Source organism: Emydura macquarii, unplaced genomic scaffold (genome assembly GCF_026122565.2).
Source record: "Emydura macquarii macquarii isolate MOO-44397 ecotype Brisbane River unplaced genomic scaffold, CSIRO-AGI_Emac_v2 contig_2473, whole genome shotgun sequence".
NCBI classification, from domain to species: Eukaryota; Metazoa; Chordata; order Testudines; family Chelidae; genus Emydura; species Emydura macquarii.
This window is the reverse complement of record NW_027132610.1, coordinates 9,715,738-9,736,436: the sequence shown is the minus strand read 5'-3', so window position 1 is coordinate 9,736,436 and position 20,699 is coordinate 9,715,738. Positions and strand designations below refer to the sequence as shown.

The following is a 20,699-nucleotide window of genomic DNA, read 5'->3' as shown; positions in this document are numbered from 1 at the left end:
ACAATTGCTCCACAGAATTGGTGAAAATGTCCCAGTGCTCATTCCTGAGGATGGGGAAATGGAGCAGTGCTGAACTGCAGGGATGGGGCAGAATTAGCTTGCACAGCCAGGAAAGGATGGTGATCAATTGTTCTCTATGTCCACTGAGGGTAGGACAAAAAGTAATCGGCTTAGTTTGCAGCAAAGCGGATTTAGGTTGGATATTAAGAAAAGCTTTCTAATTATAATGACAGTTAAGCAATGGAACAGTTACCTAGGGAGGTTGTGGAATCCCTATCATTGGAGGTTTTCCAGGGTAGACAAACATCTGTCAGGGATGATCTAGGTACACTTAATCCCACCTCACTATGAGGGGATGGATTAGGTAACCTCTGAAGTCCTTTCCAGCCCTACGTTTATATGATTCTATGACAAGGTCATGCAGGGTGTCCATTTTGACTAGAGATTAGTTAACGATCCAACAATAAAAAAGAGTTGCAAATATTCCTTTGAGTTTTTATGTGCACACCCATTTGGGTTCAGGCTCCATCAGCCTGTGTTAGATGGCATTTTACTGATGTCTCTAGGGGTCTTTCTACACTACAGCTGGAAGGCGTCAATGCCAACTTGAGGAGCCATATCCATGATAGCTCTGATCAACAGAAGTGTAGCTGCGGTGGCACGAGCAGTGAGCACTGCCTCAAGTACATGCCTAGTGTCGTGAACGGATTGTACCAGGGGATGCCGCCCGCTCCTGCTGACATGGCTATACTTCTGTTTTGTCTGTGTTAGCTTGATCAGAGCTAGAGCGGGTCAAATTGAGCTCAAATTTACACCTTCCAACTCTAGAGTAGACATACCGTAGGAAACAGCTGGCAAAATCAGTAAGGCAAGTTTTTGCAGTAAGCCATTCTACAATTCCTGCTGTGAACCAGTTGAGCTGGAACTCTGGCTCACTCGTCCAGCCAGCCTCGATAACAACACCATGTGACTTAAAGCAATCACCCAGACAAAACTTTCAATTATCTTACAGCTACAGTGTGTGATTTCAGCATTAGCAGTGTTCCCGGCGCAGTGCTAAATATAGGGATTTGAGTGAGCACTGGGGTAATCTCATCTAGTTATCAAATGCAAAATTAGAAAGAACGTCAGGGTGACCACTATACTTGACCAGTCACAGAGTGCTATTAAGAACTTCTCAGGCACCGCTAGTGGGCTACGTAGACCTTCAGTACACGTGTGTAAGAGAAAGCAGGGACACTCACTCCATCCCCTGAGCAGGAACGTGAGCGGCAGGTAAGGAGAGGACTTTGTTCAAAATCCCCTCCACCTCCACTCCCTGGCCAGACTAGTAATAATTCACTGCTGGTACAAGGCAGCAATAAATTACTACTACTTGGAGGTAAAGAAGAAGCAGATGAGCAATTGTGACTAAGAGAAGTGTTTCTAAGTCCCAATGGTTCCCACAGCTGATCTTGGGGAGGTATAGCTCAGGGCTATGCCTAAAGGCATAATCAAGGCCTGTGAATATTTGTGATGAGTCCAGGTTATGAATAATATGAAAAGAATAAATCTGAAAACAGACAGGCCCAAGGGGATCATGACCTGTTCTTGGATATCATACAGGCAGAAAAATAGGCAAACTTCAAAAAATAAAGAGCTCCACTTTTTAGTATACTGCCAAATACGGAATTCACTGCAGACTTCAAAAAAATAAAGACCTCTGTTTTTTACACTCTCATTGTCACTATGTTTGCAGTAAATATGGAGGCACTGGTCCATAATTAAGGATGAATTCTGTTTTGCATTTAAAACAAGGATCCCACTGCTCTTTTTTGTATGAAGAATACAGTGTATATACTCCCCAAACTTACAGCGCTTGCTTGGATTTTCTGAGAAGTTACAAGTAAATCTATTAACTAATGTATGACTTAAAATGATTAAAAACTGGGTTCTTTAAGAAATGTAGCATATGTGTCAGTCTTTTCTCTGAACTGAATGATCTTAACAGTGGAATAATGCAGACCCTTCAAACTTTCCTTATAGTTAAAATTAATAGAAATGTTGTGCCTAGGCAATATTTGAAACAAATTAAATTGTAATTAAGCTAAGTTATTAATGATTATTGTATCTAATTATTATGATAATACAGGCTACAGACAGGGTCAAGCCAACAGCTCAGGTAATTCAATCAATCACCACCCTTCATCTATAGTTAATTTGCATGCTATACTTGTATTGGTTGTGATGAGTCAGTGGTATGAAGGAGACTGGATACAGATGTCAGAAGTTAGTAAATCACTGAGGCTATGTCTTCGCTGACGGCAGCAAATTCACCATCGTCACATCGATTTCTCAGTGAAGACCCGCTCAGTCGATCCAGAAATCGACGTATTAAGACCACCTTCTCAAGTGGTGCAGCACAGCGAAGACGGCGCGCAGAAGGGAAGCAGAGAAGTTGACGGGAGTTGCGCAAGTTTTTTGCGTAGCTAGCATAACTCCGGTCGACTGCTGCCGAATCTCAGAGGTAAGTGTAGACAAGCCCTTAGTCTGTCAGTGCTCTTCAAAGGTTTTATGGCTGCATGTTGGCATATACTCCACCTTACCACCATCTTAATGCAATTTTTATCTGGGAATGTATTAATAGGCTTTTCTTGGTGCTCATCATTGTAGTAACTGAGCACCTCAAAAACATCAGTTTTGCCTCCTAACACACCCATGAGGTACAAGAATTTTAGTATCATGCAAACAGATGAAGCAGCTGAGGCTCAGTGAGGTATGTCCAAGGTTGCATGGGAAGACTGGCAAACTTGCAGTTGAACTCCTCTCCAGTTCCTTGCTGCTACTACAGGGTATTTAGACAGTCAATGAAATTTGCACTCTCGGTGGTCGCTGAATCATACGTGTTTAGTGTCCCAGCAATGATAATATTTTACTCTTTTAGGATTTGCAGAACGATGTTTCCACACTGCAGCTGCCTTCTGTGATGGTTTGTGTCAATGTCCAGTCAGGGAAGTTCAGAATCCAGATGATTTCGTTGTGATGATGATGAACAAAGCAGAAAGAAGCAGGAGGAAAAGGATTTTCAGACAGTGGGCTGAACTTGGGGTACCAATGAGGAAAACTGAGGAGCTCCTGGTTAAAAGCTGACTGTATTTGGGGAGTCTTTTCTTGGCTGGCTGTCCCAACTCCCAGTAATGTACACATGGAGGGTAAATTGCCTTAGATCCAGGAAGTACAGAGGGCAAAATTGGGCAAACCAAGCAGGCTAATGGGAAGAGCAACAGTTGAGACTAAGGGTATGTCTGTCCTGCAGCTGGGAGTGTGCCTCCTGCCCGGGTAGACAGACACACGCTAGCTCTGCTTGAGCTAGTGTTCTAAAAATTGCAGTGTGGACATTGCAGCCCAAGCAGCGGCACAGGCTAGCTGCCTAAGGTAGAAGTCCAGCCGTCCCCTTGGGTCCGTACAGGAATGGCTAGCTTGTGCAGTCCCTAGGCTGCATTGTCCACAGTGTTATTTTTAGCATACTAGCTCAAGCAGAGCTAGTGCATGTCTGTCTACTTGTGATCGGATGCACACTCCCAGCTGCAGATATACCCTTAGTCTCCTTGAGTTGCCTAACTCTATGCTTCATCAACCAGCTAATGCAGTTGACAATATTCCTCTTGCCCGGTACTGGAGGGAAATAGAGGTGGAAGCAGGCAGGATTCACCTCTCCTCCCAGATACAGATGCTCCAAATCAGAGATCCCATGCTGTAAAGCTTCTCCTGCCAGGTGCTAGTGTGCCATGGGTAAATGCACTGGTGAACCATCTCTTAAGGCCACAGTGTCATCTGCTAGATCCCCAGCCTTCCATGCTCCTTGGCTCATGTGCTTTGGCACACTTTAACATTAACACCTGCCCTGAGTCAGATCAATGAGCTCTCTAACCTCCATCACAGTGATGGTGCAACTTTTTCAACCTGAAGGACAAACCTATTATTTCTAAAAGGTCATGATGCCACAACCAATACTTTGGGGAATTTCCTTTGCCCTACTCTACTTCATTTGCTCCCTCAAGCAGTGGGGGAAAAAAAGCAGAAACCATCATAAGCCCTTTGATTTGGGAGTGTCCTCAGTAGGCATACAGCTGGCAGAGCTGGCTCCTGTGCCTCTCTCTCTGCAGCCCCTGGTGCAGGGGACGTGCAGAGGGAGTGGACGCAATGTGTTTTGCTCCAGCTAACCCATGACTCCATGGTGAGGTGACCATATTTTTCAAATAAAAATGCAGCCACATCTGTGGTGACATTTCTTAGCAGCCAGGCCAATGTGCACTTTCAAAATTGCATGCTGGTGACACTACTGCCAACTTCAGAGTCAACAGCCACATAAACCTATTTCTCAGAGAACAGGATTCTCCCAGTAACAAAGTGTTTTGATTTAATCTGTCATGAAATGCTGAACAAATGTCATTAGCCTTCACTTGGAACAAAAGAACAGCTTTGTTGGTGTCTACACTCTATCAGTTTTTCTCTTTACCTCAAACACCGTCCACTCGTTCTCTTAGACCTTGTCTACACTTGCGGTGGTGTGTAGGGTATGTGTAGCTACATGCCACAGCGAAAGGCAGGCTGTGTCCACGCACATGATGGCAGTGAAAGACTCGGGCAGTGGGGAGGCAGCAGGGAAAGGCTCCAGCAATGGCAGGACACTATACTTCTGAAAGTAGCGGTGTAGTCCTGGGAGGCACTGCTTGAGTGTGTAGAGAGCTGTGTAGGGTATTTTTATACCCTAGATTTCAGGTGTGTAGGGAACTCTACTCTGCTCACCATCTACACTGCTATTTATACCTGTGCTAGCTGAGCCCATAGTGTCTGTACGCTACATGCTGCTTCAAATATCCTGCTTAGACTCTGTTCCTGGTAAACACAGAGAATTTTACTTGGCACAGCAATACAACTTGACCAAGCATGTATAGTTGTAAATAAACGAAGCATTTTGATTGATGATTTGGGGGGGAAGGGGGAAAGGGAGACATTTCAGATGTCCTAGAAGAAGGTTCTGGCCCACCAAAACATCATATGAAATAGAGAGACTGTTCTGGTAGAAATGGGACATGTGGTCACTTTTTCCCTGGGAAACAGCCAGCTGGTGCAAGTTAGAACAGCACCCAGCATGCTCAAACCTGTGTCAGTGCCAGAGTAGGGCAGAGAACTAGCAGCTGTAACTGGCTGCAAGTTCTTAGCTTCTTTTCTTTTCCCCCACTGGGATAAGAGGGAAGGTCCTGTTATGGATCTTTTAACTGGTTAAAAGACAGAAAACAAAGGGAAGGAATAAATAGTCAGTTTTCAGACTGGAGAGAGGTAAACTGTGGTATCCCCCAGGGATCTATACTGGGACCAACATACTCATATTCAACATATTCATATATTATCTGGAAAAAGGGTAAACAGTGAGGTGGCAGAATTTGCAGACTATACAAAACTACTCAAGATAAGTCCAAAGCAGACTGCAAAGAGTTACAAAGAGATCTCACTAAACTGGGTGACAGCATCAAAAGGGCAGATGAAATTCAATGTTGATAAATGCAAAGTAATACACATTGGACCAGCGGTTCTCAACCTTTTTTTCACTGAGTACTACTCGGGTCAGGTACAGTCAGGTCAAGTGATCAAGTGGGACTGTACATGACCCGAGTACCACTCGGGGAAAAAAAGGGGGGGGGGGGGCTTTCAGTGGCGGCGGGTTTCGCAGCGGCGGGGGGCGGAGGGGGAACTTTCGGCAGTGGCAGGGTTTCGTGGCAGCAGGGGGGGGGGACTTTCGGCGGCGGATTCGGTGGCACAGTACGGCTCACATACCACCCAGCCTTCTTCAAAGTACCACCGGTTGAGAACCGCTGCATTGAACAATACATACAAAATGATGGGGTCCAAATTAGCTGTTCCCACTCAAGAAAGAGATCTTGGAGTCATGGATAATTCTCTGAAAACATCTGTTCAGTGTGCAGCAGCAGTCAAAAAAGCTAACAGAATGTTAGGAACCATTAAAAAGGGAGAGAGGATAAGACAGAAAATATCATAATGCCTCTATATAAATCCATGGTACGCCCACATCTTGAATACTGCATGCAGATCTGGTCACGTCATCGAAAAAAAAAAATAGAATTGGAAAAGATATAGAGAAGGGCAACAAAAATGATTAGGGTTATGAAACAGCTTCTGTAGGAGGGGAGATTAAAAAGACTGGGACATTTCATCTTGGAAAAGAGTAGAGTAAGAGGGGATATGATAGAGGTCTATACAATCTTAACTGGTGTGGAGAAAGTGAATAAGGAAGTGTTATTTACTCCTTCACAGAACTCAAGAACTAGGGGTCACCCAATGAAATTAACAGGCTGCAGGTTTAAAACAAACAAAAGGAAGTAATTCTTTACACAACACACAGTCAACCTGTGAAACTCATTGCCAGGGGATGTTGTGAAAGCCAAAACCATAACAGGATTTTTAAAAAGAGCTAGATAAATTCATGGAGGTGTAAGCAGAGTCTGAATGAGCTCTCTGGCATTTAGTGATGTGTGCGGGAAGAGGACTTCAGGAACCAACCTTGTTTTCATGGACACACCCACCCTGCCTAGGTGCTCAGCATGATGGGACTGCTTTGCCCAAATGATCACTTTTGGCTGGTGCTGATCACAAGTCACTCTGTTATTGGGGCAGGAGTAATAAAGGGTTGTGTGAATCAAGTGCAGCAGAACTGTGCTTGGCATGTCCTGACTGAGGGACTCACCCTTAACTAAACTACACTCATTAGGCAGGGGACAGGGGTACCAAAGCCCGGTAGAGTTGAGTGAGGGTGGAGACAGGTACTTGTACCTGGTGGTGTGGGTCTTAGACACCATTTGGGACAGTGTTTCTGATGCAAGAGACTGCCCAGTCTGCACTAGCAATCAGGCTCCCTCACTTAGAGCTGAAATCAAAGAGCTGAAATCACTGAGAGCTGGGTTAAGTGTTGTAAACCTCAAGCCATCTCACAGGGTACAGAGTGGAGTGGGTGGACAGCGGAGCAAGCAAGGTGCCTTTCCCGGGTGCCTGCCTGTGTGGGAGGTGAACTCATGCAGATGCACCTCTGAACTGTGGGTCTTCACTGACCAAGGACAATACCTGTGAGTGGGTGCGGTGGAGGGAGCAGGGAGGGGCACGTTAAAGGAATTTTGGTTGTTGGACTTAAGAACCTGAGACAAGAGGACACTGCCCAACCTACTCTGGGGTGGGTGTTTTTCTCATGATTTTATGCTTATAAATCCTGCTTGCAGCTTTTTTCCAAGTTAATGCCGGGTTACTTTCCCACTTTTTATTAAAAGTTTCTTTTCTACACTCAGACTCTGTGCTTGCGAGAGGGGAAGTATTGCCTCTTAGAAGGGCCCTATCAGTGGTGTGTAATTCCCCCAGTTTACTGGGTGGCGGCTCGAGCCGGTACTATGTTGTATTGTTGAAAAGGAAATCCTAGATACTGAACCTGGATTTGTTGCTGCCGACTCCAACTTGCATAAGAGTTACAAAGGATAGGTCCATCAATGGCTATTAGCCAAGATGGTCAGGGATGCAACCGCATGCTCTGAGTGTTGCTAGCCTCTGTTTGCTAGAAGCTGGGAGTAGACAACAGTGGAGGAATCACTCAATTATTGCCTGTTCTATTTATTTCCTCTGAAGCACCTGGCACTGGCCACTATCAGAAGACAGGATACTGGGCTAGATGAACCATTGGCCTGACCCAGTACGACCGTTCTTATGTTCTCTGCTGGGCTGCCTCGAGTGACTGTGTCTGGAAGGGAACCATCCTTTGCTAGGCTCTACTTTAGGCTATGGCAATGCAAGCTGAGCTCTTACCCTGCTCTCCCTGGAGCTCCTGCAGCAGGCAATGGAGCAGCCACTTACTCTTTCGTCCCTTCATGCAGCAATCCCTCATTGGGGGAGCTGCTGAACAGCTGAAGCTGGGAAGGGACAGCAGCTGTTCAGAGTGCTCCCAGCTCACATCGGAGCTACTGGCTGGAGGGCCACTGTTACCTCCAACTCCTTCTCAGGGTTAATTCAAACACTCGGTTTAAAAATCACAGAGTGCCACACATTTCAATTCCTAATCAAATACAAATTTCCTTCACAGTTGTCCTTGAGAGTCACAGTTTAAACCTCGAGGAACCAAGTTACCCCTTGTCCAGAGGTTGGACAAATTGCTCTACCATTTTTCTCTACTCACAGATAGGAGATAGGGGAATGTTCCTTAACCACTCCAGAGGCTAGAACTGTAATTCCCAAAAGCCTGGACCAGGGGTGCCATCTCCAGATACATCACTGGGAGCATCCCAAGGGCTATTCAATGAGGCACAGATGGGAGAGATCTCCACATCGTCCAGGTGCTGTCAGAAACCAAGACGAATATTAAAAGCAAGCTCCCCAAACTCTGCCAGGCAATAGTCGTTACAGACATATAGCAAGTGGCCGGGCAGATAGAAGTCATGAGGACAAAATAATTATCCTAAGATATCACACTCAAGAAAAATCTCCCTAGGAAACACAGTATCTCCAACCTGCCACAGGCAGGAAGGCTAGAATGTAGCTGCCACAAACCCTTAGACTCATCACACCTCAGAGGAAAACAACCACTGCTTTGAAGGAAGCCACTACTTAGAGCAGAAGCTCAACACCAATTCATAAATAACTGAACTGAAATGACTGAGAAGGGAGAGACCAATAAAGGATACCACAGATCTGTTTGAAGTAAAGCGAGCATCCCAAATTGACTAATGGTAGTTGCACTGAAGCTAGCTCAGGTATGTCTACACCTGCTGCAATCACACTTCCTGATTGCAGTGCAGACCTACCATGTGACATTGGTGCATGGCTCCTGTGAGAGCTGACAACAGACAGAAAGGGACTGACTGAGAAGATTCTAAGGACTGGGAGGAAGTGGCAGCTGGAATGGAGCATGCTGTGGCTAATGGGGATAAGAGGGGTTTGGCCCAAATGCCAGTGCCTCCGGGAGCTGAAAACCCAGAGCGCTTGGATAGTTCCCACCGGTCTCATGCTAGGGGGAATCCTCAGTGACAAATTAACTAATCAAAAAATAGCATGACAGAGAAAATGTTGTTGAAACTGTATAATTCACATTACACTGAGCTAATAAGACTCAGTGGCAGGCCAAGTTTAGCAATACAGTTGAGAACAGTGTCCTTTTACCTTCTGAGTGCAACTGGCTTGTTAAAATGCTGTAAAAATGTGACTGGTCTGAAGGAGGAACCTGAGGGGCAGAGTAAATATCCCTTTTGTGCTGAAAGGAAATGTGAGCAAAATCTGTCATGGGAGAAAGGTTCATCTGATATCCATGTAACTTAAGAGGATTGCTTCCATTTTATTCACAGGATATACTTTTTGCCTCTCTCCTTAGTGAATAGTAGACTCCAGGCCTACTTTTCTTTCACTCCTACTTTACATCTGAGTAACTCCATTGCCCTCAATGGAGTTATTCCTGCTTTGTGCTTTATTTGTAAATAAAATCTGTCTATCTAAGTATTTACATAGAGATACTTTCAGTGTGACCTTGGGCAAGTCATTTAGGCCCAGATCCTCAAAGGTATTTAGACTCCTAACTTCCATTGATTTCAGTGCAAGTGGGAGTTAGGTGTCTAAGTACCTTTGAGGATCTGGGCCCTAAGCCCCTTCCCTTTTCTGTACATTTCACTCCTGACTAGCTTAGGCAGCTCCCCACTCAGCATGCTGGCTTCAGAGAATCCCTTTCTTAGGAGAATCGTCTAAATCTCCCGATGCAACACATGGAGAACCTAGGCACCTAGCTCTGGGCTGTGACTTCCACTAGGCAGCAGGGCATCTAGGGGTTATGTCCTTTTGTGAAGCTAACCCTCTGTGTCTAAGTTCCTTATCCGTAAAATGGGGATAACTGTTCTTCCCTACCTCTCCAGGCTGCCGTGAGGATAAAGCTACTGAAGATTGTTAGGAGCTCAAATACTATCGTGCTGGGGTCCATTAAGGGGGGATATGATAGAGGTCTATTAAATCCTGACCAGTGTGGAGAAAGTAAATAAGGAAGTGTTATTTACTCCTTCCCATAACACAAAAACTAGGGGTCATCAAATGAAATGAATAGGCAGCTGGTTTAAAATGAACAAAAGGAGGTATTTCATCACACAACGCACAGTCAACCTGTGGAATTCCTTATCAGAGGATGTTGTGAAGGCCAAGGCTATAACGGGGTTCAAAAAGAACTAGATAAGTTCATGGAGTACAGGTCCATCAATGGCTATTAGCGAGGACAGGCAGGGATTGCTGTTTGCCAGAGGCTGGGAATAGCTGACGGGATGGACCACTTGATGATTACCTGTCCTATTCATTCCCTCTGAAGCATCTGGCATTGGCCACTGTCAGAAGACAGGATACTGGGCTAGACGAACCATTGGTCTGACCGAGTATGGCCATTCTTATGTTAAATATGCTAACTGGTTCGATAGATCGATAATCCCATCACCATAGTATCTGGGTGCCTCACAAACATGAATGTATTTATCCTCCCAACCCCCCCTGTGAGGAAGGAAATTTCTATCATCCCTATTTTTACAGGAACTGACACACACAAAAATTGATGCCAGGATTTTTAAAGCTTGCCTAAGTGTTCAGTGTCTGGACATTCAGGAGGTTTTCAACTCAACTTGTTAGCTGTGCCTACGCACTTCCACCTCTCTGGGGGATGAGTGCTCACAGAGGGTCGGGCAGAAGCATGGTGAAAGTGCTGGCTGCAACTCGATTGAGATTTTAAAAAGTGCTCAGAAGCACCCACATATTCAGCGTGGTGCTGCTGGTTTAGTTGTGCCAGGGGCAAGACTGGATCAAATTATGTCACTCAGGTACCAGACACTGCTTTGCACACTACACACCCAAGAAGCCCACCTCCACACTAACTAAAAAACCCCAAACACTCAGGCAAACATGGGTGAGACTGAAAGAGACGCAGACAAAGAGCAAGTGAGTCCAATGTTCAGGAATAAGAGAGCAATTTTCCAGGAACTTGTGGGCTTGGGCTAGGGCCAGGCCAGGGGGGGGGTGGGTGGGACATTAGATTAGCCAAGGACAAGATGGAATAGGAGGGGAGATGTGATGGAAGCTGTTTCTTAGATCTGGTATTCTGGGTGGTGGTGAATGGGGATTGTGCCAGCCATTGCATGCCACACAACACCCACCTATGCTAGGGAATTAAGAGTTTGGGAAGGAGGAATGGCCAAACCTTCCCTAGCCCAAGTACCTGTGTCTACTGAGCCATGGGAGTGACGAATGATGGGGAAGCTAGGTGTGCTGCAAGGTCTGATCCATAACGGTCTGCCAGTGTACATAAAGAATGCTGCTGATTCTGCAAGCTTCCCTAGGCTCTGTCATTGATGGCTGTGCATTGCACATGATTTTCAGAGTAACGTTGGTCCCCATATATTTCAGCCAGCAGTGAATGAGTTAATGTAATGTATGGCTCAGAGAGCTGGTGATTTCTTTGTCCATTCTGCAAGCTCTTCCCTCATAGAGGCCAGAATCAACCCAATGAGCCTCCCCTCGGTGAATCCACCAAAAGGTGCTTCCCCATCTATATTCCCTGGGTCATCAGAAGCTGCAGAGTGTGAAGCGGCAGTACGTCCTGTGTAGGCACGAGGAGGTAGTCTGGCCTCTAGTGCATTCTCCTCCCCAGAGGGGAAAGAGGAATGACCTGCTGGGGAGAGAGGGAAGGAGGGTCTGGCAACTAGTCATCAAGCTCCAGGATGTGGTTTGGGGTGGTAACCTGTTGGAGAAGCTGCTGTATCTAATGGCTCCAACACATAATAGTATTCTCCTCACCATATACTTGGGTTCTACATGCAGATGAGCCACAAGTGACGGCTTCTCCAGCAGCAAGTTTCCCTCTGAGACTCCAGATGTACCTGTGAAAGCAGGACCTAGAAGCAAGTCTGAGGAGATGGACACTCGTCACTTTTCTGCAGGCAACTCAGCCAGAAGCAGGGATGACATCGCCAGGATATTGGCCTTGCAGCCAGAGCATCCTGCTGTGTGAGGATTGTGAAATTAGGCAATGTGTGGGGATGCGCTTGCTTTGTGGGGTGTGGTGCAGCATTTCACAGGGGACAGTGTGCACGCTGGAGTAGAGTGGCCTAGACAAGGGGACTCTTAAACCGAGATTGCTGGTATGAGGGTCTGTCACCACAGTGTGCAGGCACTGAATAAAAGGAGAGAGAGGATAATCTCTAGTTCTCTGGCTGCGTTTCCAGATCTCCAGGCCTCAGGCTGGCTTGCTGATCCATTCAGAGGAAGAAAATGAGATCTTTTGGCTCCCTTAGAATCTAAACTTAAATATTTTAAATAACTATGTGAATAATAATTTCTCACAGGTGGCTCTTGTTTGCTTGGGAAAAGATCTTAGGGAACTTCATCCTGCACCGTGGGAGATTTTCAACTGTCTGCACTGGAAACAGGATCAAGCCTATGCTGAGTAGAATGGACAATTCACAATGCATAATTTTAGATAGAAATTTTGTCAATGGGAGTTTTGCCCTTGATTTCACTGGGGTCAGGATTTCATTCTTATTATCGAATATGTTAGTGGTATTCGTCTGTTCCATGACTTGAGGCATGCAGGCATGCCTGGGTGAACTTTTACATGCTCATTTTATTTCCAAGCTTTTGTTGTTGTTGTTTTGCATAATTTGTTTTAATTGTATATGTGAAAACCTCACTAAAAATTATCAACATTCCCTATAATAATCAACACTGTCCTTCAGTGTAATATGTGACAAGTCTACCCATAGGTACTCATCTTTTTTCAACTGCAAAATGCCAGTGATACAACATATTACAGAAAATACAGCTTCCATAGTGGGTCCTATCAATTTGTCTTAAACCGTTTTAAATTATCTCTCAGCACTCCTACTCGTGGGGCTTTTTGGCCTGTGAGCTCCCATCACTTCATAGCTGGAAACAAGCTATGCAATTCTGCCCGGAATTATGATTTTTCAAGAGCAAAAAGTACAAAAGACTTTTTAATCTCTAGTAATTTTTATAAAGCATGAAACATGAACAACACAAATATTTTCCAGTAAAGTCACCACCTTATTCCCCCCAAATAAATACAGGCATCCATCTTCCACAACTCAGTAAGTCTTAACTGGAGAAAAAAGTCATGTTGTAAGATGATGAATGAGAAAACTAGTCTAAGTACTTCAGCAGGTGAAAGCATCTGATTAGGAAAGGACTGTGAAAGAACTTTATTAATAATCTGGCCAACCCAAAATGGTAATAGGATTTTAGTTCCAGTTGTTTAAAGAAAAGTTTACATTAAGAGTGAGAAAAGAATGGGATTGTAGACGGTGATTTCAGAAAAAATTCACAGTTCTAAAGTAGTACAAAAATGCTCATATTACAATACCCCCTCAAATTGCCTTGGCTGAGCACATTCTAGGAATCTCTTTATCCTTACAATAAAATTATTTAAATGCATAGGACATGATTCTTCTTTTAGTTCTACTGCTGTAAATCTGGAGTAATTCAGTTCATGAACTTCAATGGATATAGTTCACATTTACAGTGCTGGGAGAACAAATCCCTTGTTTGAATTAAAAGTGCCCTTTAGCCTCCAGCTTTTACATACCTTTTATTTCTGGATTCTTGAACTATTGCTGAATTCTTGCTTTCACTGAGCCAGAAGCAGAGCAAAAGAAATGGAATAAACCAGAAAAAGTGAAACATGAGAACACTGGTTGCAGCCAAAGAAGGAAAGATCTTCCCACTGAAATGGAAATTCCCCATCTCAGAATTATTTTTCAATAACCTTATTTGCCAGAGGTTATTTTTACAAAGGTTGCTTAGCTTGGAGAGAGGTAAAATAAAAACACCCAACTCAAGAGAACTGGAGAAGGACAAACATAGTACCTCTCTTTAAAAAGGGAAACAAAGAAAACCCGGGGAATTATAGACCAGGTCAGCCTAACTTCGATACCTGGAAAGATACTGGAACAAATTATTTAAACAATCGTGACAAACCAAATTTTCCTCTTTGTCAGGGTTACACAGTGGATGGGGGAACCAGTACATGTGGCCTATCTTGATTTTAGAAAGGCTTTTGATACATGACATTCTCATTAACAAACTAGGGAAATGTGGTCTAGACGAAATTACTGTAAGATGGGTCCACACCTGGTGGAAACTGTACTTAAAGAGTAGTGATCAGGGTTTTGCTGTCAACCTGGGAGGGTGTACCTAGTGGGGTCCCGCAGGAGTCAGTCCTGGGTCCAGTACTATTCAATATTTTCTTTAATGACTTGGAGTGGAGAATATGCTTATAACATTTGCAGAAGACACCAAGCTGGGCAGGGTTGCAAGCATTTGAGGACAGAATTAGAATTCAAAACAGCCTTGACAAATTGCAGGATTGGTCTTAAATCAACCAGATGAAATTCAAAAATTGTAAGTGCAAAGTACTACACTTAGGAAGGAAAAAATCAACTGCACAACTACAAAATGGGGAATAACTGGCTAGGTGGTAGTATTGCTGAAAAGAATCTGAGTGTCATAGTGAATCAAAATTGAATATAAGACAACGTGATGCAGTTGTGAAAAAGGTTAATATCATTCTGTATTAACAGGACTATTGTATGTAAGTCATGGGAGGCAATTATCCCACCTTTCTTGGCACCGGTGAGGCGTCACCTGGAGTACTTAGTCCAATTCTGGGCACCATACTTTAAGAAAGATGTGGACAAACTGATCCAGAGGAGAACAATAAAAATGATAAAAGGTTTAGAAAACCTGACCTATGAGGAAAGGTTAAAAAAACTGAACTGTTTAGTCTTGAGAAAGGAAGACTAAGAGGGTGAGAGGACCTGATAACAGTCTTCAAATATATTAAGGGCTCTTATGAAGAGGATTGTGTTCAGTTGTTCTCAATGTCCATTGAAGGTAGGACAAGTAGTAATGTGCTTAATCTGCAGCAAAGAAGATTTACGTTAGACATTAAGAAAAAATTTGTAACTATACAGGTAGTTAAGCTCTGCAATGGGCTTCCAAGAGAGGTTGTCGAATCCCCAACATTGGAGGTTTTTAAGAACTGGTTAGACAAACACTTCTGGGTCCTGCTGCAGGATAGGGGACTAGACCTGATGATCTCTTGAAGTCCTTTTCAGCCCTACATTTCTATGATTCTAGACAGGAGAAAGACAAATGGAATCAGGACTTATTTGATTTATTGGGTATAAGCACTCAAATACTAGGGTGATGAGCATGGTATAAAGGCTTAGACAGGTGGACTTATCTGTAACTAAAACAAATCAGTAACTTCACTTCTAATTAAAAATGTAGAAATGAATTGAAGTGTCGTTAGGGTGCAATTCACCTTTCTCTCACAAAGCTTGAGTAACTGGGCTTTGTGCTGGGATCTCCAACGTTAGGGTGGAGCGGGATGGAATTCAAACCTTAAATCCATGGGCAGCCTGTGGGGATGCAATGTAGCCTCTCAACAGCTGCAATTCCATGAGCTGGAAGAGGGGCACAAGCCCGCAGGCTCTTCTCAGGTTGTGGTTCTTTACCAGTGGATCTGGATCTGATGGTGAAGTGCACACAGCCGTGGATGTTGTTATAGCCTTTAATGGGGTGCAATGTATAATATACGCCCTTGCTCTAGTCAAGATCTACTGGCATGTGAACATATGTGTGTGTGTTGTCCACAGAGGCTAGGGTACTCTACAGCTGCTGTTACTACTAGAATCTTCCAAATTTAGTATACCGCGAGGGCAAGGACTAAGGTTGGGCCTGGGCCCTATGCAGTTGAGTGCTTTTTAAAATCCCACCCCTTGTGCCTGCTCCACCCTCTTGTACTTCTGCACAGGGCTTGGTCCAATCTAGTCCTTTTCTCTGCAGGTAATGACTAATGTACATATGCAATGAAAATTTCAAAGCCGGTTTTTAATGTCGCACTTCATTTGTCTTACTGTCTTAGTTTCATTATTCTTAGTGCATTTTGTTTTATTTACACACACATACAGCAGCCCTAGATCAAAGGTCATCTCAGGTGGCATGCAGGCAAACCCCGCTTTCAAAAATCTCAGTCCCAGCAGCAATGCCTGTTTATCAGAAAGCAACTGTGCACCAAAAATTGCATTGTCTAGTGAGAGAGATTAAGGCACCAATCAGATTGTCCTGGTGCTTGCCACAGCTTCCCCAAGAGCCTCCAACACAAAACTAACAACCCCACAGCATTTTTTTCAAAGACTGAACAGTGCTTACATGTTAAGAAAATAACTTGTAAGACTATGTGTATCATTGCCATCTGGTGATACCCACCAGAACAATAATAATGCAACTTTGAGCACATAATCTTCAATCTCTTGCTATTTATTTTAGATCTTGACCTGGCAGTCCTTCACTAAATGGAATTACCCCTACAATCAGTAGACGTTCGACACGCAGCACAGCTGCAGGACAAGAACAGTCATTGTTAACCACATCTCCAAGTCTCCATCCTGTCCTGTGGCTGGAGTTTATATATCTGTATTAGCAATTATGAGGCCAGGAGAGGACAAATAAGGAGAAAAGGGAGATCTTTCAGATCACAATTAAATTAATAATCTCTATTATTATAATAAAAGTTTCACAGCAGCATTACTGAGCCTAGTTCTGCTACCTTTAGCCATGATGAGTTGCACCTTACTTTGGACATAATCTTGTTATTTTCAGTAGGTCTGCTTGTATACTAAAATACCACTCAACCTGAATCAGCTTGGCAAAATCTGGTCCTTTACGATTATAGAAAATGAAAAGAGAAACCACCTTTGTTTGTCCTTTACTGTGTCAACATATTAAAATGACTAGAACCCAATATTGCTCCTTTCCAAAGCAGCTATTGACCAGCTGCTGAAAAAATTTTCATGCAATGAATGAGTTTAAGGAGTTTCTTCATAATGCAGTGAGAAGGGAAAATCCTGAATCACGTTTTGTCGTCATTCTTTGTATTATTCGTATTGTCTAAGCAAATGAGGTCACTATTATTGAAGTGTCTGCTACAAGAGAATTTCTCAGACCATTCCTGTGGGCTCTTTTCTCAGATTGTTGCCTACCTTATTGATGTGACCTGTCCCACTGAGTCATGTGGGAGTAAGGTGAATTGGTCCTTTGTAACAATGATCTATGTGGAGCAAAATGTACTGTAGCTTTACATACATTGGAATTTTTTTATAATAGTAGCCTAATGTAAATGACGAAAAATCCACACACTGAGATACTAGACTCACCCAAGATAAATATCTTAATACTGTGGGATTGCAGTTTAGGGAGCACTTTAAAAGGGGAGACACAAGTAGGTTTCAGAGTGAGTTGCTCAGGTAGCAGTTCAGACAGGATCAGTTGAGTAGTACTTCACAGGGGGCTTTTGGGTAATACTTCCTAGGGAGCTATTCCACCTGAGACAGACAGACATGAGAAGAGAAGGTTAAGGATTGCTAGAGGAAGGATTCCTTTAAATTTGTATGACATCAAACAGGAAAATTTTGCATTATGGTGCCAGAATTCCATCAAAAGTTGTTCTCCTGTTTTATATAACAGAACTCTTTCATGGAATTATTCAGATTATCCTGGTATTTATTCTATATGCATTTAATGGTCATTCCAGATTACACCAGCACAGCAACCCAAAACACAGAGATTTTATAGTCACCTTTATTTCTTTCAAAACAAAGATTCTCAGCTACACTAAACTGGCAGCATAGCTCCATTGATTTCAGACAATTTGTTTACTAAAGAGATTGGTGTTGAAATTGTTCATGATGACATTGTAATTGTCATCATTAGGTTTCTGAAGTATCACCAATTTGCAATGAATGTGTATAATTCACATTTCAGAGCTATAGTTTCATGCTGTCTGTGCATACAGCAAGTCCACACTGCATAGGTTCACATTCCAAGGGTTTTCTTAACAGGGTTAGAAATTTTGTATTTTTCAGTAAAGGAACACTTACGTTCTGCAGAAACAAATGGGACCACCACAGAGTATGGCATACCATAGAGTAAAAGCTCATCCAACCAGCTCCTAACTGGTTCTCATAAAAAAGACATAGTCCAATCCATAGATTCAAAAGGTTTTAGGTCAGAAGAGATCATTAGATCATCTAGTCTGACCTGTTTTTTTCACAGGCCATTACATTTCAGCCCTGTACTGAACCCAATAACTTGTGTGTTCACTAAAGCATAACTTCCTGAAAGGCATTAATCTTGATATGAAGACGTCAAGAGATGGAGAATCCACCACTTCCCTTGGTAATTTTTCCCCAATGGTTGATCACTTTCACTGTTAAAAGTATTGTGACTAATTTCTAATTTGAATGTCTGGCTTTAGCTTCCAGCCATTGGTTGTTATGCCTTTCTCTGCTAGATTAAAGAGCCCATTAATAACATATTTGCTCCCTGTGAAGGTACTTGGACACTGTACTCAAGTCACATGTCAATCTTCTGTTCAATAAACTAAACAGACTGCCCCTCTTTAAGTCTTACTGCAAGGCATTTTCTCTAGCCCTCAAATAATTTTTGTAACCCTTTCTGCATCTTCTCCAACTTTACAACATCTGTTGAAAAATATGAACACCAGAACTGAACAAAGTATTCCAGTATTGATCTCACCAGTGCCGCATAGAGGCAAAAATCACCTCTCATCTCGTTCTTTGCCGTTTCTGCACCCAAGGATTGCATGGGCCCCTTATGCCACAGCAGCAGGGAGCTCATGTTCAGTTGCTCCAAACTGGCCATCTAGCAGCTCGCTGCAGTTAATGGGATTGCAGACACACAACTGAGAGCAGAATTTGGAGCCTGGCCTTCCTGAGACTAAAAGGGGGCAGCATGCAGAAGGGGGTGTGTGTGTGAGAGAGAGAATATTTTATTGGCGCAACCTCTGCTGGTGACGGAGAGGAGCTTTGAAGGCTTGTGTGTGTGGTGCCAGCTCAACAGCTGCCCACATTTGCAGGCTGAGGGGAGGTAAAAAGAGCTCCGCCTAAGAGCGGCTTTGGGGCAGATGAGTTTGCCTGGTGGGGCAGTGGAAAGCGGGCTCCCTTTTTACCATTACAATGTCGGCCGGCGCCCTTCTCCACAGGCAGCAGCGGTACCTGGGTTTCTTCAGCTCTCCTCGCCCGGCCCAAGAAGCCGCTCGGCGACGCCATTAGGCAGCAGCAGCAGGCGGCGGCGGACGTAGGCAATTACCTGTCCCAGCCCCCCCCGCTGCCCCCGGCTGATACAGCCCGCGCCCGGCGCATCTGGGCAGGGCTGATAGTGGCTGCGCGCTCCACGCCCCGGCTGGGGGACAAGCCGCGCTCCCGGGATCCTTCCCGCCTTCCGCGCACGGGCCGCGCTGCGCTCACAGGGGGTCACGCCGCGGCCGGATGCGGCGGCCGCCACCACCCCTGCAGCGAGGCAGGACCAGAGCAAGGGTTCCCACTCCGGAGTGTGTCCTGCACCCTCCCTGGGGCTGGGAACACAGCACGTCGGCTGCGCGTCCCCCTCCTCCCACCCACCGGCCCGCGCCTGTCCTCCTGTGTCCTTCCCAGCCCCCGCGCTCGCCAGCCAGCCACGTCCAGCCTTTGTCTCCGGCTCGGGCGGGGCAGGCCCCGTCCTCTCTGAGCCCCGCGTCCCCAAACCCCATCCCGCGCTCCTGCTGCTCTCTCGGTCTTTTCCCGGCCGGGCTGGGGGCGCGGGTGAGTTCCCACAATGCTGTCTGCGTAAAGGGGGGAGGAGGAAGAGGGGGTGGGGGTCGGCTCTTCGCAGGCCCTCCTCTGCTCTCTTTCATTCAGGGAGGAGGGGAGGAGCTAGCGGCGTCCAGCAGCAGCACAGCGGCGGCGGGCCAGGCTAGCTGCCGGCGGGGCTGGAGGCGCGAGGTGTACGGAGAAGCCGGAAACTGCTCCCGGCCGGGTCCTGCTGCACACACAGCCCCAGCCGCGCCCGCCGCAGCACCTGCATCATCGCCTGGAGATCAGCGGCTGGCTGGAGCCGGCACCGCGCCGCGCGCCTCTCTCCCTCGGGCCCCTGCCCGCACCGGTCTCCGCGTGCCTTTCCAGCCGGGCAGAGTCAGGGTGAGTGTGATGCGCTCCCAGCCCCAGCCAGCTGGCCCCGGCGCTGCCCTGTCTCTCTCTGCCCCGCGCGGGGCTGGCCGCTGGGAACCTTGCAGGGCGCAGTGGGACAAGCAGAGCCGGCGCTAACACGGCGGAGCAATGGCTGTTTTGGCTCCTCCACGCGGCTCTCTCTCCAAGCTGATGTGCCTGTGTTGTGTGATTGAGTCTTCCCGGGGGTGCTGCTGTGCTGGCCTGGCCTGGCCTGGCCGCCCTGCTGCAGCAGGCATGTGGTGTCCTCCTTCTTCTGCCCCCAGGGGGCTGCTTTAACTCACTCGCCCGGCTGGGAATCCATTTTACACGGTGCAGCATGGTTTTGCATGATGCAATATTTATACTACTGCGAGAGGACGTGAGAGTGAGCTCCTGCCTCATTGATTCCGTGAACATTTGCAGAGGGGCTGTCACTTAACCCCCCCTCCCCCTTCCAAAACACTTGCAATGGGGAGCAAGATCCTTTCTCACTCCTCATATCCAGAGACAGCCGGACAGAGCTACCCTAAAACGGCTGCTGCTTCCCTGGGAACCTTGCCTTACATGGTGCTTCTGGTTCATCCGAGA

At 45.5% G+C, this 20,699-nt stretch overlaps 1 protein-coding gene across 1 annotated transcript in view; it reads left to right on the top strand.

The window, feature by feature from the left end:
- Positions 1–18,997: 18,997 nt before the first annotated feature.
- SLC7A1 (solute carrier family 7 member 1) overlaps positions 18,998–20,699 on the top strand; it is a 61,609-nt gene continuing 59,907 nt past the window's right edge. The window contains exon 1 of the mRNA XM_067562930.1: positions 18,998–20,102. The gene's annotated coding sequence lies outside the window, so the exon portion shown is untranslated. The remainder of the gene's footprint in view (positions 20,103–20,699) is intronic.